The following is a 16,615-nucleotide window of genomic DNA, read 5'->3' as shown; positions in this document are numbered from 1 at the left end:
CCTCTGCCTCTTCAAAACCCTGCTTGTACTTCCGGTAGTTCTCGGTTCACATGCTGCTGAAGCCTAGCTTGTAGGATTTTGAGCATCACCTTGCTAGCATGTGAAATGAGAGCAATTGTGCGGTAGTTTGAACACTCTTTGGCATTGCCCTTCTTTGGAATTGGAATGTAAACTGACCTTTTCCAGTCTTGTGGCCACTGTTGAGTGTTCCAAATTTGTTGGCATATTGAGTGCAGCACTTTAACAGCATCATCTTTTAGGATTTTAAATAGGTCAGCTGGAATACTGTCATCTCCGCTAGCTTTGTTGTTAGTAATGCTTCCTTAGGCCCACTTGACTTCACTCTCTAGGATGTCCGGCTCAAGTGCAGTGACCGCACTATCATGGCTATCAGGGACATTCAGATCTTTCCTGTATAGTTCTAGTTACCTTGGTTATATATAGTTGCCTTGGATTCGTACTGAGATCATTCTGTCATTTTTGATATTGTACCCCAGTACTGCTTTCCCCACCCTTTTGTTGCCTATGAGTGCTACTCCATTTCTTCTAAGGGATTCTTGCCCACAGTAGTAGATATGATGGTCACCAGAATTAAATTCACCCATCCTTGTCCATTTTAGTTCGCTGATTCCCAAGATGTCGATGTTCGGTCTTGCCATCTCATGTTTGACCACCTCCAGCTTACCTTGATTCATTGATCTGACATTCCAGGTTCCTAAACAATATTGTTCTTTACAGCATCAGACTCTCTTTTCACCACCAGACACATCCACAGCTGAGTGTCCTTTCGGCTTTGGCCCAGCCGCTTCACTCTTTCTGGCACTACTTGGAAATTCCCTCTGCTCTTCCCCAGTAGTATATTGGACACCTTCCGACCTGAGGGGCTCATCTTCCAGCATCATATATTTTAGCCTTGTGATACGTTCCATGGGGTTTTCTTGGCAAGGATACTGGAGTGGGTTGCCATTTCCTTCTCCAGTGGACCACATTTTGTCAGAACTCTCCGCCATGACCTGTCCGTCTTGGGTGGCCCTGCACGGCATAGCTTATGGTTTCACTGAGTTACGCAAGCCCGTTTGCCACAACAAGGCAGTGATCCATGAAGTGGAGAAGTTAACTTTATATGTTTACAAATAATCATTATGTTTTAAAATGATGTGCCTTTACTTTGTTAAGGGCACAATCCTATATATGTTTAGACAGAAGAAAGTCCTACAGCTCCCAGCATTCCCTAGCCAACCGTGTTTTTTTCTGTCTAAACATGCATAGGATTGTGTCTTGATTTACTTCATAAATAGGTCGACTGAGGCTACATTGCTATTGTACAGTTTGAGCTACTTATTTATTTGTAGCATTTTTATACAAAATGTCCTCTGGGTGGTTTACAAAAAATTATGAAACCATGCAATATAAGAATACAATCATAATGTAGCATTGAAACACACATTAAACATTATCAACAAACCTTTTGAAGACTCCTTGAATATTCTTTTCAATGGGGTATATTATCCGCCAATCAAGTAGGGAAGGAGTTCAAGGCTTTGGGCTTTTCTACATGAGGCGTTTATTGTGCGCTCATCATTCCCTACTCACAGTTGTTTACGGGTTCTTTAGATGTTGTTGTGACACTCTAGTTTCGCTTCTGTCAATAAAGAGCATTTTCGGTGAGATTTTTTAGAGCAGGGAAAGTGCAATATTTAATTGTAAAACTGAATGAAAACACTTTTTTTACTGGTGTATTTGCACTATTCTGCTATACCACAGTGCCACCTAGAGGTTATGTAGCACAAAAGCAGGAAAGGAACACTCCTCGTGTAGTGCTTAGGTCTCAATTCTGCGATGAAAACAAAAGTAGATACAGTAGATTAACAGCCAATTAACAGCCTCATGTAGAAAAGCTCATTATTCTATTGCACCATCTAAAGATGGGGGATGGAAATACATTTTGGGAATTTGCTTGGAAACAGATCACAGGGGTTCATTTCTGGCTGTCCATGGGTCATTGCCAAAGCACAGGAAGCAGTGAAACATATCATATGAATTAAGCCAGAGAGACATACTTTTATCTCAGTGGTGGCTACCAAGTTTGGCTGTAAACAAATGGAAAGACAAAACTGATCTTCTCCTTCTTTCAATGAAGGTAGTGAAAGCCTTTGATGACCTGACGATTCAATATCTACTCAATTGTTCTCTTTTAATCTGGTATTAATGCAGTAGATGGATGTGCAGTGGCTAGTATTTGTCTGTGTTTCTTGTACTTGTGTACAGAATTATACTTAAGTTATGTGTGCCCAAAAGAAATAGACCGATGGAAGGGATCTCCTCCTCATGCTCTCCCCACCTCCGGCAAAGAAAGAAGCACATTTCCTCTCAAACTTTGTCTTGAACACATGAAAATGAAATTGACTGCCCTCACAGTGCAAGGGGCCAGACAGTATACGCCAGAGAACCAGTGAAAGCAGCCAAACAAAACAATCCTCCTATAGCTTAAAAACAAAGTATACCAAGCAAACAAAATAAAACAGAAAATCAGTAATGCCGACAGTGAGCAATTCCTGATACAACTGCAGAGCTAAAGGAGTTTTTCTGTTTGGGCAGGTGCTTGAATGGGACCAGTGTTTCTACTGGTGTGAAATGTGTGGAATCGATAGGATACAATGATTGTGGCCTGTTTTCCTTTGTCTGAAAGATGCCATCCCTTCTTGATTAATCTTCTTGGCTACAGTGACAGCTGCTCCACTCAGTAGAGTGAGTGATGCATTAAGGGTGCAGTCCTGCGCATGTTTAGACATGGCTGGCTGGGAAATGCTAGGAGTTGTGGGTCTTTTCTCTGTCTAAACATGCAGAGGAGTGCGCCTTATGTTATTTATAATTTTTGTGTTGAAAAGAGATTTTTTTTCTAAACACTGGCCAGGTTCACATGATCGTGTGGGTAAAAGAAGCCATTGTGGCTTCTCCCCCCCACACACATTTGCCACGCTCACCCATTGTTTACATAATTACACATGGTGCAGCACATGTTGGTGTGTCATTCAAACCTGGCATGTAGCCAGTGCGGGTGGCTTCATACTCACCCTACAACCCCTACTGCACATTGTGGGTTGTAGGGTGAGTACAAAGTCACCCCCGTGCCGTGTGCCAGGTTTGGACGATATGCCAACCTGCACTGCAGTGTGGGTAATTATGGAAACAACAGGCGTAGGGGTGGGGGGAGAAAGCATGATGGCTTTGTTTACCCTCACAATCATGTGAACCCAGTCACTCTCAAAGCACACCCTTCTCCCTCATTTAATTGGCCTGACATGAAAGCTGGGTTTGGTACCTATTTTTATACTATAGCCCTTCCTTTTGTTTCCAGATTCTTTCACTATCCACACTTTCTATTATGTCTTGTGTCATCGCTCTGTTAAGGAACACAGGAAGCTGCCGTACACCAAGTTAGACCATTGATCCATATAGGCCAGTATTGTCTGTATCAGGGCTGGATGGGAGCTCCACCACACCCCAAATTACTTTTTTACTTTTGCACACAAAATAGTGCACTCTAGCAGTTACAGAGAACTAAAATGAACAAATTTAGTTCATTTGCAAGCCAAATTTGTCAATTTTAATGAACCATAGCTGCTAAAGAGCACAAAAACTGTCAAACGCAGTGATTTTAATTTTTAATTTTTAATTATTATTTTTCTTCCCAATGTGGCCAGCAGTGTGCATGCGTGTGTGTGTGTGTATGTGTGTGTGTGTGTGTGTGAGAGAGAGAGAGAGAGAGAGAGAGGGGATGAAATGGCCTGGACCTCCCACAGTTGCCCTTCCCTGGTCTACATGGTACATTCGGTGGTCTAGCCTTCATTGGTCTAGTCTGAGTTCAAATTTGCACCTTTGCAACCCAGTGCGTGGAGGGTAAAGCATAACCAGTGTAAAAGACCATATACTCAAGGTTTTAAGAGAAACAAAACAATTAGTTTTTTGATACACAATGACTGAAAATAATATGATCTTCATATAGAAGATTCATATTATTGCTAAAGATGGAGAGTAAATGGCATAAGGAAGCAATCAACAAAGGAAGGAAGGAAGGAAGGAAGGAAGGGGAATGGGAAGATGAAATAATAGAGAGAAGTGGAACACAAGGTGAAACATGTGTAGTTCTCTTTTTCTAAAAGTGATCCTGAAGCCCTTTTTATATTGTTCAGAGAAGGGACCGTATATCTCAAGATTTATGTCAATTTGATAATGAAGCACATGAGCAGACACGTTATTACACCCTGCATAGTCCATAGTCTTTCTAGGGAAGAATCACCAGTGCTTCTTTCATTGTCTTCCCATTGCTTCATCAGTACATGCCACAGCAGCTTCTTCCAGAGCAGCCCAAGTATTTAAACATTTGCATTAATGCCTGTTGCTGTTCCTTTAGCATCTTAGTAGATACAAAGTGTTCTTTGTCCTTATTATCAGGCCAGATGCCAAGACCACACTTTGGCTGCGATGAAAATTCAGCAGAATTCCAAGCAGTTTACGCACAGCCAGATTTTTCCGCATTGGGTATCCATCTTCATCCATCAAGGCTGGTCTAGAACTTGCAGAATCCAGTGACCCCTTGGGCCTAGAGGGAGAAACCAGCATACACTGACTAGCAGCAGCTCTTTCCCAGTCTTACCTGGAGATGCCAAGGACCGAACCTGAGACTCTATGCAAAGCTACTACTGAGCTATAGCCCCTCTGTAAATTCTGAAAGGGTAAATCCAGCTTGCCATTTTTACGTGGTCTGCTCCTGATTGTTATTCAAGAGGAGGTGCATTTCTTACTATGCCCATTACTCTTTGTCCATGATTAGGCCTCCATGTCCTGGTCCCTCCCCCCAAACATTTTGTACCTAATTAAATAGGCACAATGATACAAAAGCCATTTCAGTGACTAGTCTCACCTATTATTTCATTGACCTGGTTTGCATGATCACTGTGGGTTAAATGGGCTGTTAGGTTATTTGAGGATTGTTTCCCCCTCCAACAAACCATGCCGCTTGGGTTTGGATGAAACAATAAGCTGCACTTGGGTGGTTGATTAGGCAAGTGGTGCCCAGCAAGCGCAGCTTAAACAAGCCACGGTGCCTTGTTTAACCCAAGGTGATCGTGTGAACTGGCCCATTGTCTGTTGTATCATCAAAACTGGATTTTCTGCTTCCCCCCCTCCAAAAAACCCCAAAAACCGTATGGCAAATTTGTGTCATTGCAGCCCTTTCACTTATTCAACTTGATGTCTTATCAATCTCACTTATTAATTTATTCTAAAGCAGAAGCTAAACACAGCCATGTTATGGTTCTAGAACCAAACACTTCATGTTTCTTCTTATCTGGGTTACAGTTTTTTGGTACATAGCATTTGAAGGGCTGTGCATTGCTTTGGTGCTGAATCCAAATACCAAAGTGAATTGGGGTGCTTCAGGGGTGCCTCAGTAAGATCTGAAGCAAATCAGACCAGCACTGAGGCAGTCTGAAGCGAAACAGGTCACCACCAAAGCACCTTGGTCTGCCTCAGAGATTCAGAAGCCTTTGAAGCCCAGACAGCCTGTCTGTAAAAATGTATCAATTTGTGAAAGATTAGGAAGGGGGAGAGGAGGAGGAAGAGGAGGGAGTGAGCTTTGGCAAATGGCAACTCTAGTTGCCAAATTAGGGCTGAACTTAACCCAGCAGTCTCCAATCGGTAACAGGGGTGGAGGGGGTGGGGAGATACTGTATATATTGGAGATCATCCTGGGTTTGTTTCATTGTGTGAGAGAGTGCTGGTTAGAGTTAGTTGAGATTGCTTAGAATCAGTTAGTTGGCTAGATCTGTGGTGTGTGTGTGTGTGTGTGTATGTGTGTGTTGTACTACAGCTTTGTCGTTCTTCTTTCCCACAAAACCCTTCTCAGTTCAACTATTCTCTTTCTTCTTTTCTAGATTCCTTATTTAAAAGACCAAAAACATTTTAAAAGTACTTTAGTTTCCTCCTTTCCTTTCCTTGTTCTTTCCCCCTGCCATTCTCAATTCGACTCTTTCTTTGTCATTGCCTTTCTTTCTTGCTAGATCCTTAAAAAAAAAACATGTCTGTCTGTCTGTCTTGTTCTTGCCCTTCTCAATTTCTGCATCCCTTCCCTTCCCATTTTTGAACTCTATATCTTTTCCCTTAAAAAATAAAATAAAAACTCTTTGCTTGTATGTAGTTCTGTATTTGCTTTTCTTTTGCTCTTGTGTGTCTCTCTGTGTGTGTGCTTATGTTGTGGTCAAGCAAACAGTGTGTGGCAAAGCACTACACACAGCTCCACGTTTCAAAATATAGTGGACAAAGCACTGCACGCATAACATCTATTATTTAAATAATACCACGCTGTGTGGCAAAGCGAGCCCAGTTCGAGGCATCTTCAGGGTCTTGGCAGGGGCAGAGGTGGGCACAGTGCTCCTGGGACCCTTCTGTGCAACCAGTGAAAAGTTATAGCTCTTTGCTTTGAGAGTTTGTGTTGAAAAGCACATAGCACTAAAACTGCTCTGCCAGCCTGCCTGCCAGCCCATTTTTCCCAGGTAATGTGTATTCCATTCAGCCAAAGTCAGCCTGAGGTCATCCACTATGAAGCTTAATAGGAAAGTAGTACAAGGGGAGAGAGGTTATTTGCACTTCAAAGAAACCTACACCAGAGATTAAGAATGGTGTCCTCCTCCTAATCACCACTTAAACACCTAACTTCTCTGATTATCCCTTTATGACCTTTAGTTTGAGTTTCTGAGAACAGCACATTTCACCTGTGCCTAGCACAAAAACTAGTCTGTCAAACTGTCTGAAATTTGGCAGGTGGAATCACCTCCACAGGGGCTGACAGGTTCCTAAATTTCATACACTTGTGTGGAAACAGTGACATGTTATAGCTCTTTGCTTTGAGAGTTTTTGTTGAAAAAAATCAAATTCTTAGCTGCACCTAGCACAAAAACTACTGGCCCAAACTATCTGAAATTTGGCATATGGAATCATGTCCATGGGGGCTGCCAGGTCTCTAAATTTCATATATCTGTCATAACAACTGAAAAGGTTATGGCCATTTCTGTTATCCAATGCACGTCAATGGGAAAATGTCAAATCCGAATAATTCATAGAATCATAGAATCATGGAATAGTAGGGTTGGAAGGGGTCTACAAGGCCATCGAGTCCAACCCCTTCTCAGTGCATGAATCCAAGTCAGAGCATCCCTGACAGATGGCTGTCCAGCCTCGTCTTGAATGCCTCCAGTGTGGGAGAGCCCACCACCTCCCTAGGGAATTGGTTCCATTGTCGTTAGGGAGGTACGAAAGTCACTTACCTTTTGACAAAATGTGATTCGAGGTGGGGGGGAGGTGCCCCGTCCCTCCCCCCAAAATTCTGGCTGGGGGGGAGGTGCCCCGTACCTCCCCCCCGAAATTCTGGCCGGGGGGAAGGCGCCCCATCCCTCCTGCTGAGAATCCTGGCCAGCCGGGTCAGCAAATGGCAGCAGCCGTAGCCGCCACCGTTTGCGTCCCTGCAGTCAGCCATGATAGGCTACATAAATGTTTATGTAGCCTATCACAGCTGAGTAAAAAAAAAAACCCGCGCCCATGGGCGCCGCCATTTCCATTCCTTATTTTGGCACGTCTAGTCTACGTAAACATTTACATAGACTACGGCGAAAATAAGGGGAACACAAATAGCGTAGACACTACGCTATTTGCGTTCCCCTTATTTTCGCCATAGTCTACATAAATGTTTATGTAGACTAGACGTGCCAAAATAAGGAATGCAAATGGCTGCGCCCATGGGCGCCGCCATTTGCGTACGCATGGGTTTTTTGGGTTTTTTACTCAGCCGTGATAGGCTACGTAAACATTTACGTAGCCTATCACAGTATTTTTTAAAAATCTAGCCATGATAGGCTATGTAAATCTTTACGTAGCCTATCACTTTTTTTGTTTTTTTTGTTTTTTTTACTGGAAATGGCGGCGGCGGCAGCCAGTCGGAAGACCGGCCGCTGGAGCCCAGCCGCTGAACCGCCGCCGGAGCCGCCGCCGCCGCCAGGGAGATTCGCCCAAGGTAAGTCCCGTCCTGGGGGGGGCGGAGGGCAGACCGTTTCGCCACCGATTTCGGGGTGCTGAATGCGCTGGCATTCGGCCTCCCCGAGATTCGTGACAAAATTCTCTGACATCCCTAATTGTCGTATTGCTCTAACAGTCAGGAAGTTTTTCCTGATGTTCAGCCGGAATCTGGCTTCCTGTAACTTGAACCCATTATTCCATGTCCTGCACCCTGGGATGATTGAGAAGAGATCCTGGCCTTTCTCTCTGTGACAACCTTTCAAGTACTTGAAGAACGCTATCATATCTCCCCTCAGTCTTCTCTTCTCAAGGCTAAACATGCCCAGTTCTTTCAGTCTCTCTTCATAGGGCTTTGTTTCCAGTCCCCTGATCATCTTTGTTGCCCTCCTCTGAACCCTCTCCAGTTTGTCCGCATCCTTCTTAAAGTGTGGTGTCCAGAACTGGACACAGTACTAAAGATGAGGCCTAACCAGTGCTGAGTAGAGGGGAACTAGTACTTCCCGGGATTTGGAAGCTATGCTTCTATTAATGCAGTCCAAAAGAGCATTGGCCTTTTTTGCAGCCACATCACATTGTTGGCTCATATTCAGCTTGTGATCTCCAACAATTCCAAGATCCTTCTCGCTTGTAGTGCTGTTGAGCCATGTATCTCCCATCTTGTAACTGTGCATTGGGTTCCTTTTTCCTAGGTGAAGAACTTGGCATTTACCCCTATTAAATGTCATTCCGTTGTTTTCTGCCCAGCGCTCCAGTCTATCCAGATCACTTTGAATTTTGTTTCTGTCTTCCAAAGTATTAGCTATCCCACCCAATTTTGTGTCATCTGCAAATTTGATCAGCATTCTCTGCACCTCCTCCTCCAAGTCATTCATAAAAATGTTGAAGAGCACTGGGCCCAGGACTGAGCCCTGCGGTACCCCGCTCATTACCTCTCCCCAGTTTGAGAAGATCCCATTGATAAGCACTCTTTGAGTCCAATTCTGCAGCCAACTGTGGATCCACCGGATCATTGTTTCATCTAGCCCACTTTGAGCTAGTTTGCTCATCAGGATATCATGGGGCACTTTGTCGAAAGCTTTGCTGAAGTCGAGGTATATGATGTCTACAGCATTCCCACGGTCCACAAGGGAGGTTACTTGATCAAAAAATGAGATCAGATTCGTCTGGCAGGACTTGTTCTTAACTTCAGATATCTGAATCTCGCTTCATATCCGAAGTGAAGTGGATTGGGTCCAAATCAGTCTGAAGTGAAGCAGGGCTGCTTCAGAAGGCCTGAATTGGCACGCAAAGAGAATCGGGGGGTCCATGCACAGCCCTAGTGTTTAGGTACCTGCACAAATGAAATGTTTATAAAACCACCAATGCCTGCAATTCTATGAGGCAGAAGTAGGTATCAGTGGAGAAACCTTTAAGATAATAAAAGGCTGAGGTCAGTGATAAAGAGTACTGATATGGACACAGCTTAAGAAGTGTGTTGCCAAAATGTTGCATTTCTAAGCCATCTGAGGACAGTCTTAATTGGCACTCTATTAAGCAAAAACTGGAAAGGTCTAACTGGGCTTTCAGTAGCTATGATCGTATCTTTCCTAGTTAAAGTTGATCTACTTTGAAATATTGTTAGTGGGAACTCACAATGTCAGTATCGGGATTCTGTCTTTTATACTGAGAAAGAGATAACTTTGTTCTCTTGGCTGGAATATCCAACTCCAGTATTCACAAGTTGAATGGAATCTTGCTTTTTTCCTTATTCTTGTTGGCAATATTTCTGTGCTGATATATTTCAGAAATGTATATCAATTTGGAAGTGTAACATACTTCAGTTTCACATATTTTATATTCCAGATAATTCAAATATTATTTTTGACTGGTTATGCCATTTTTCTATTTTGACAGTTGCAGCATACAGTTGTTTTTGCTCCTTTCTTGGTCCACACCACTTTCTTAAACTTTGTGTTACTGTAGCCTATTCATAGTATTTTGTGCAAGAAATCCTGGCTAACTTTTTAAGTGTCCAATTCAGCAGAAGTTCATGCCCCTTTGTTCCTTCTACTTAACACAGGCTCAGATAGCCTCCAGCACTGCTCCACTCTGGCCCCCTCAGGGCTGTGTACACCTTAATAGAGTTCCCTGTTAATCACCATCTTCTTCCAACAAGACACAAAATTGTCCTTTATGATCCCAGTTGTTCCTCTCTATTGCAGCTACTCTTCAGACTTGCTTTTTCGAAGAAGGTTACTTGAAGGCCTCTAAGGGGCTTGGGTATTTGTTATTGTATTGAGGAGCACATAATCAGTTTTCTACTGTTACTGTTTAATCAGTCACTAATGTTAGTGTTGCTATCTCAGAACTTGTTCTTTTTCTCCCCACTGGACACAATTCTGATATCTCCACAATGATATCTCATTATATTACAAATATTTGACCTTGCCTCTTGATCTTTGTCCTGTTGTGGTTTGAATGGAGAAGACTGCATTTTAATCTGATGTTATGTCACAGTGTGCCACCTCACCGCACAATGATCTGCATAAAATGGCTTTCATCCAGCCAGCATGCGAGCCTAATCCCACAGAGGCTACATGCCTTAATGTCTTTCCTCATGATCACGTCCCAGTATGGAAAAAATAATGGAAGAGATGTGCTAGGAAGCTTGGGGAGACAGACTTGCATTTATTTCACTGGGGTTAGAATTTCACCCTCCGGCTCTTGGCCTGTCCGAAACCAGACTGTGACTCCCAGCACTTTTCACCTTTCTATTGACTTCCACGATTGCATTTTCACATCAGCAAAAAATAAAAAATAAAAATAATTTCCCCCACTCTGCTCATTCCTTCAATTGGGTTGTTGGAACACAAAGAAGAAGAAAAACCCCAGACTAGCTTCTAATGCTTACGGCATCATTCTACCTGTCTTTATTTTTTATTCTACACCCCCACAAGTGACCTCTGTCTAAAGTACCCAAGCCAGTTCTCTAGCCACCTTAGTGGCATTTTCGCTGACCTTTCTAGGTTAGATCAGAGTACTTGTAGCTCTGCTGTTCTCACAGAGAAGGAGGAAACTCTCTTTCTCCCCCCACCCCTAAGCACTCATAGCCCTGTATCAAAAGCTTGCCAAAGCTGCAATGCATTTTGTCCACAAATTCTCCTATGGAAACTTTTTATTTCTTCTGCAAAAGAAAAGTTGCGTGAACTTTTTCCTCGATACAAAATAACTGTGGCATCAGGTTAGAAATAGAGTTCTTTCCTTGTCCTTGACAAACTATTCCTGAGTATTGCTTATGCACTCATTCGTTCAAGGGAGGGTTACCCAGAATCAATTATAAATACTGTCCTTGTTTGCATTTGCTCATCCTATGTTGTGTCAAAATTATTTCCATGACCCTTTTTCTGCTCAGATTTAAAGGTCTATTTTTTCATACTCGTTGTTCATCATTTGTTAGCTGCTTTTGCTAATCCGTCTGCTCTGATTCCATCTTCTTGGACTTCTAAGATAGTGACATATTTTCTCTCTCCAGTCCATTCCGCTTACTTGCCTTTGGAGCTCTTTCTCTTCTCTGGTCTCCCATTCCTTATGACTCTCACCAGTCCACAATTATTCTCAATCAATATTTTCTTTGGGCACTCACTGGAGCATATTTGAGTTCAGTTACTACTTGTAGATACATGTTGTCTATGGTCCCACTGTTACGTCTTTGCCCATCAACCCCAGTATTGACTACTCTGACTGGCAGTGCCCCTCCACAGTCCCTACCAGAAGTCTTTCTCATCCTCTGCTACCTAATCCTAACTGGAATTGCAACGGATTGAACCTGGTGTTCTACCACTAAGCTACGGTGTCCATCTGTAGCACTTTAATCCTATATCACAAGCAACAGTCTCTTGCTCTATATCTTGTTGCAATCTCAGAGTCACCATGGACTTTCTGTCAAGATTTTGGACATGCCATAGGAGATTTGACTATACTTTTAATATAAATGCTTTGTTTTTGCTAAAGGACAAGATCATATCAATACAAATCCAGAACCCTGCATGCAGGTTGCTGTCAGTGGCAGATGGACTTCATGAGAACACTGAGGGACAGATGGGGTCACCTTGCAATTGTAGATAACGAGAGAGCCCTCTTTGTATCTGAGGGCTGTGTTGGTGGAAGCCATCTTTTTTTTCTTTCTATTTAAAAACATTGAAAACGAGGACTTCACAGAATATTATTTATTTATTTATAACCTGCCTTTCCACCAAAACATGGTGCTCAGGGTGGCTAACAACGATAAGATCAAGATTAAAACAAGTAGATTAAAGTAATCATAAAAACAAATACATTAAAAGCATGATTAAAACACAACAATTTAAATAATAAACAGCATCCAAAGCCATAGAACCCCCCCTTCAGCAACAATCCAATGTACATGCCAGCCTGAATATATACTTTCCTAAACTTATAGAATTATAATTCGTGTTTCAACAAAAAATAAATGAAACCATTTGTCCATTGTTGAAACTGTCATTTTTAATTCCTTTGTTCATCTTAGTGTTTCAAGTGCTTTACAGTGCAATTCTATGCATGTTTAGTCAGAAGTACATCCCACCGAGTTGAATGGGAATGATTCTCAGGTAAGTGTGTATAGGGTTGCCGTCTTAATCAGCTTAAAAAAAAAACACCCTGTAGGTGTTATTGTAAACTGCCAGTGCTAAGGGTGTATGTGCCAAGGTTAGTTATACACAAATTTAAAGTAAGCAGTCCACTAGAAAGATGGCAGTTGTCCTCAACATGATGTTTAGCAAGATACACAGTGGATCAAATCTCTGAACAACACCCATAATTCAAGTGATGATACCTAGCACCTACGACCAATATGTCTGAGTGTGAATGCATTTCCATCAAAGATGAATAAAATCTGTTGGAGCTGCCAAACACTTCCAACATCCAAACCTATCAGTGTAAAATATTTTATTTAGTGTAATTGGATGGGGTAAGTTACCAAGAATAGTTCATTGGATATTTTGCTTCCCATAAACCGGGGATGGAGAACGTGTGGCCCTCCAGATGTTGTTGAACTGAAACTCCCATCATCCCTTACCATTGGCTTTGCTGGCTGGGGCTCATGGGAGTTGCAATTCAACAGCATCTGGAGGGCCAGGCATTCCCCATTCCTGCCATAAACTATAACTATTACATCAACTTGATTATACTGTGTAATACTGGTTGAGACACTATAAGAGATAACAATCCCCAAATACTTTCCCCATAATATTCTATATGGGTCTTTCTTGCATTAGAAATTTGAAATCAATGTGTATATCAGGGAGACTCCCACTCCCCTTTTCATTGGATCGTCATTAATCATTCATGTTTCTCATAATGTGAAGCATAAAAAGCATGGTACCCATGCCCCAAACCTCTAGAATCATTGTCTGTCTGTCTGTCTGTCTATCCAGATTCAGGCACATCCAACTGGGCTGGCTGAAGTATATTTCCCCACCCCATCCTAATGGCAGGCTTGGCAGCTCCTCTAGGTCTCCAAATGCTACACAGAGGTTCGAATGAAGTAGGCTTCAATGCAGGGAGAACGGGAGCACAAGAGGGGTGGGCAATCCCAGGAAATCAAGTTGAGGCACCTTCTGTGAGCAGAGCCCTTCCATCCATGGAAGGCAGAACCTGGGGGGTGTCTCCACTAGCGATTTACTCCAAGCTGGCTGCGTGTGGAGGTCATTAGGGACACATGATGTCATGGCCATCCAGCTGCCACTCCGGAGCTTATCAGGGAAAAACCGGATTTTCTGAGACTGCTTAAAGTCCGATTCTTTTCCCCAAGTTGGGTTCTCCCCAGTATGGTTGCTGTGTGCCCCAACCCCCGCATTGACCATGGGTATGCTAGCCCTGCCCAGGGGTGTGCCTTTCACTGTGACCCCAGTCAAGGGATGTTTCCTGTCTCCCATCCCTGTGATTCCCAGCACAAACCAAGTAGTGTCTACTCAGAAGTAACACCCATTGTGCTCAATGAGGCTTGTCTCCCAAACGCACACATAGGAAGTAATTCATTCCCCACATCCATTAGACCAATCAAGCACAGCAACGGCTTAGAAAGCTTGGGGCTTGTTAGGAGGCTTGTCTCTGAAATGCACACAAGGGGAAGCAACTAATTTCGCATCTTCCTTATGGAGAAAGGGGGGACAGTCTGGAAGGGGGGGAGCCTCTCTTATTGGTTGAGCAGCCCCTGCCACTCAGATGATGTTCTCTCCACCACCACCGTACCCGGAAGTGGGTTATGTGAAGTGACTTAAAATGGGGTGATACCTTCGTGGAGCCCTGTCTGGACCAAAATTGTCTCCTAGAAAAAATGTGGGTAAGCTACTCCTCCCTTCTCCTTCTGTTGTTGTGGAGACATGGCCTTGGATCCAAACCATTGTATGTAAAAGTCATTACACAAGTAAAAAACTGGTTATTCGCTCCCATAACCATGACTGTTTTTCTAAAGGAGGGGTGTGTGTTTATATCTCTTTAATTTTTTCCTGGAGTACAGCAGAAAAGCTTTTTTTTCTGTTGAGGCAACATTTACTAGAGTTACAGCTTTTGATTTTGCAGAGTGAAATGAAGAACTGGTAGACAGACACTGGTGCATTTAAAAAGTAATAAGTAGGATAGTTATAAATTTAAAAAGTTTTTACTAGTAGTGTTGCTGTACATAGCTAGAATTTCCCTAGCCCTCCCTCCCTTCCTTCCCTGACCATGAGTGATTCCACCCATGGACTAAAATACCATGTGGTACCATTAATGTGGAATGGCTTCAGATGGTCATCCCAACCAAGGCATTGCGCTCTGTACATTTAAGTCTGTCCCAAAGATGGAAGTACTTAACCCTAATTCCTTCTGAGCACTATTTTCATAGTGTCATAATTGCTTGCAAAAGCACTGAAACCTCATGTTTTATTTCTTATATATACTTCACAGTTGCTCATCATTCATGTAAGCAATTTTCCTGGATGAAGAAACACAGCAGATTGATTCCTACAGTAAAAGGGGAATTTGTTGAACAAGGTCTCTCTTTTTTAAAAAATTATTCTTTCAAGGCAGGTTTTCTAAATGATTGTTGAATGTAAAGACCCATCACTTAAAGTGACATGCAGTGAATATATTCTTTCAACATTTTTTTCTACATCAATTTTTCATAAGAAGGGTCCGGAGCATTAAAAGTTGGACACAGAAACTCCAGTCAAATGACCGCATTGAGATTTTTGTGGAGCAGGCTTTCCTCTAAAATAAGACATTGATATTCAAACTATTCTTTGTTCATTTGACTAATGAGCCTTTTGTTAGCTTCATGTGCTAAAGACAGTGGCTCTTCAACTGCTTATTAAAAAGGTCTGGCTGGCTGACTGACTTCTGCATTAATGATTGAAAGTCTTCTTTAAAGAGACATGGCTGTGGAGAAGTGACTAGACATCAAATCTTTATTCTGGTGTTAAAGCATCTTCTTTTAAATGATATTCGGTCGGTGGTGTGGAGGTGGCTATGGTCCTTTGGAAAAAAAAAAACCTAAGATCTGCAAGGCTGGATTTTTTTCCTAGCTGTCATGATTTTTTTTGTGTGTAAAGATTTTTCTCAAAGAGAACACAGCAGAGGCTAGGCTAGAAATGTTTCAGTAGGCTCAGGGTAGTAAAATGTATGCTGAGTGCTCTCACTAACCTTTGAAAAGGGTCGATATAGAACTTTCTCTCCCTTATACAAACATGCAAGGGGGAAAAATATATTTTCATGCAGTTTCATCAACTATCATTTGTTATTGTTGTTCAGTCATTAAGTCGTGTCCAACTCTTCGTGACTCCATGGACCATAGCACGTCAGGCCTTCCTGTCCTCCACTCTCTCCCAGAGTGTGCTCAAGTTCATATTCATTGTATCGGTGATGCTATCTAGCCATCTCATCCTCTGCCGTCCCCTTCTCCTTTTGCCTTCAATCTTTCCCAGCATCAGGGTCTTTTCCAGTGACTTTTCTCTTCGCATTAGGTGGCCAAAATATTTCAGATTCAGCATCTGTCCTTCCAATGAGCACTCAGGGTTGATTTCCTTTAGGATTGACTGATTTGACCTCCTTGCAGTCCAGAGGACTCGTAAGAGTCTTCTCCAGCACCACAGTTCGAATACATCAATTCTTCGGCGCTCAGCCTTCCTTATAGTCCAGCTCTCACAGCCATATGTTACTACTGGGAAAACCATAGTTTTGATTATATGAACCTTTGTCAGCAAGATGATGTCTCTGCTTCTTACTATGCTGTCTAGGTTTGCTTTCCTCCCAAGGAGCAAGCGTCTTTTAATTTCATGGCTACAGTCACCATCTGTGGTGATCTTGGAGAAAATAAAAGAAAATAAAATCTGTCACTGCTTCCATTTCTTCCCCTTCTATATGCCAGGAAGTAATGGGGCCAGATGCCATGATCTTCGTTTTTTTAATGTTTAGTTTCAGACCAGCTTTTGCACTCTCCACTTTCACCCTCATCAAGAGGCTCTTTAGATCCTCTTCGCTTTCTGCCATTAGGGTGGTATCATCTGTG

This window comes from Heloderma suspectum, chromosome 1 (assembly GCF_057233095.1).
Source record: "Heloderma suspectum isolate Gila_16-S chromosome 1, 16-S_ref, whole genome shotgun sequence".
NCBI lineage: Eukaryota > Metazoa > Chordata > Lepidosauria > Squamata > Helodermatidae > Heloderma > Heloderma suspectum.
This window is presented reverse-complemented; position numbering follows the sequence as displayed.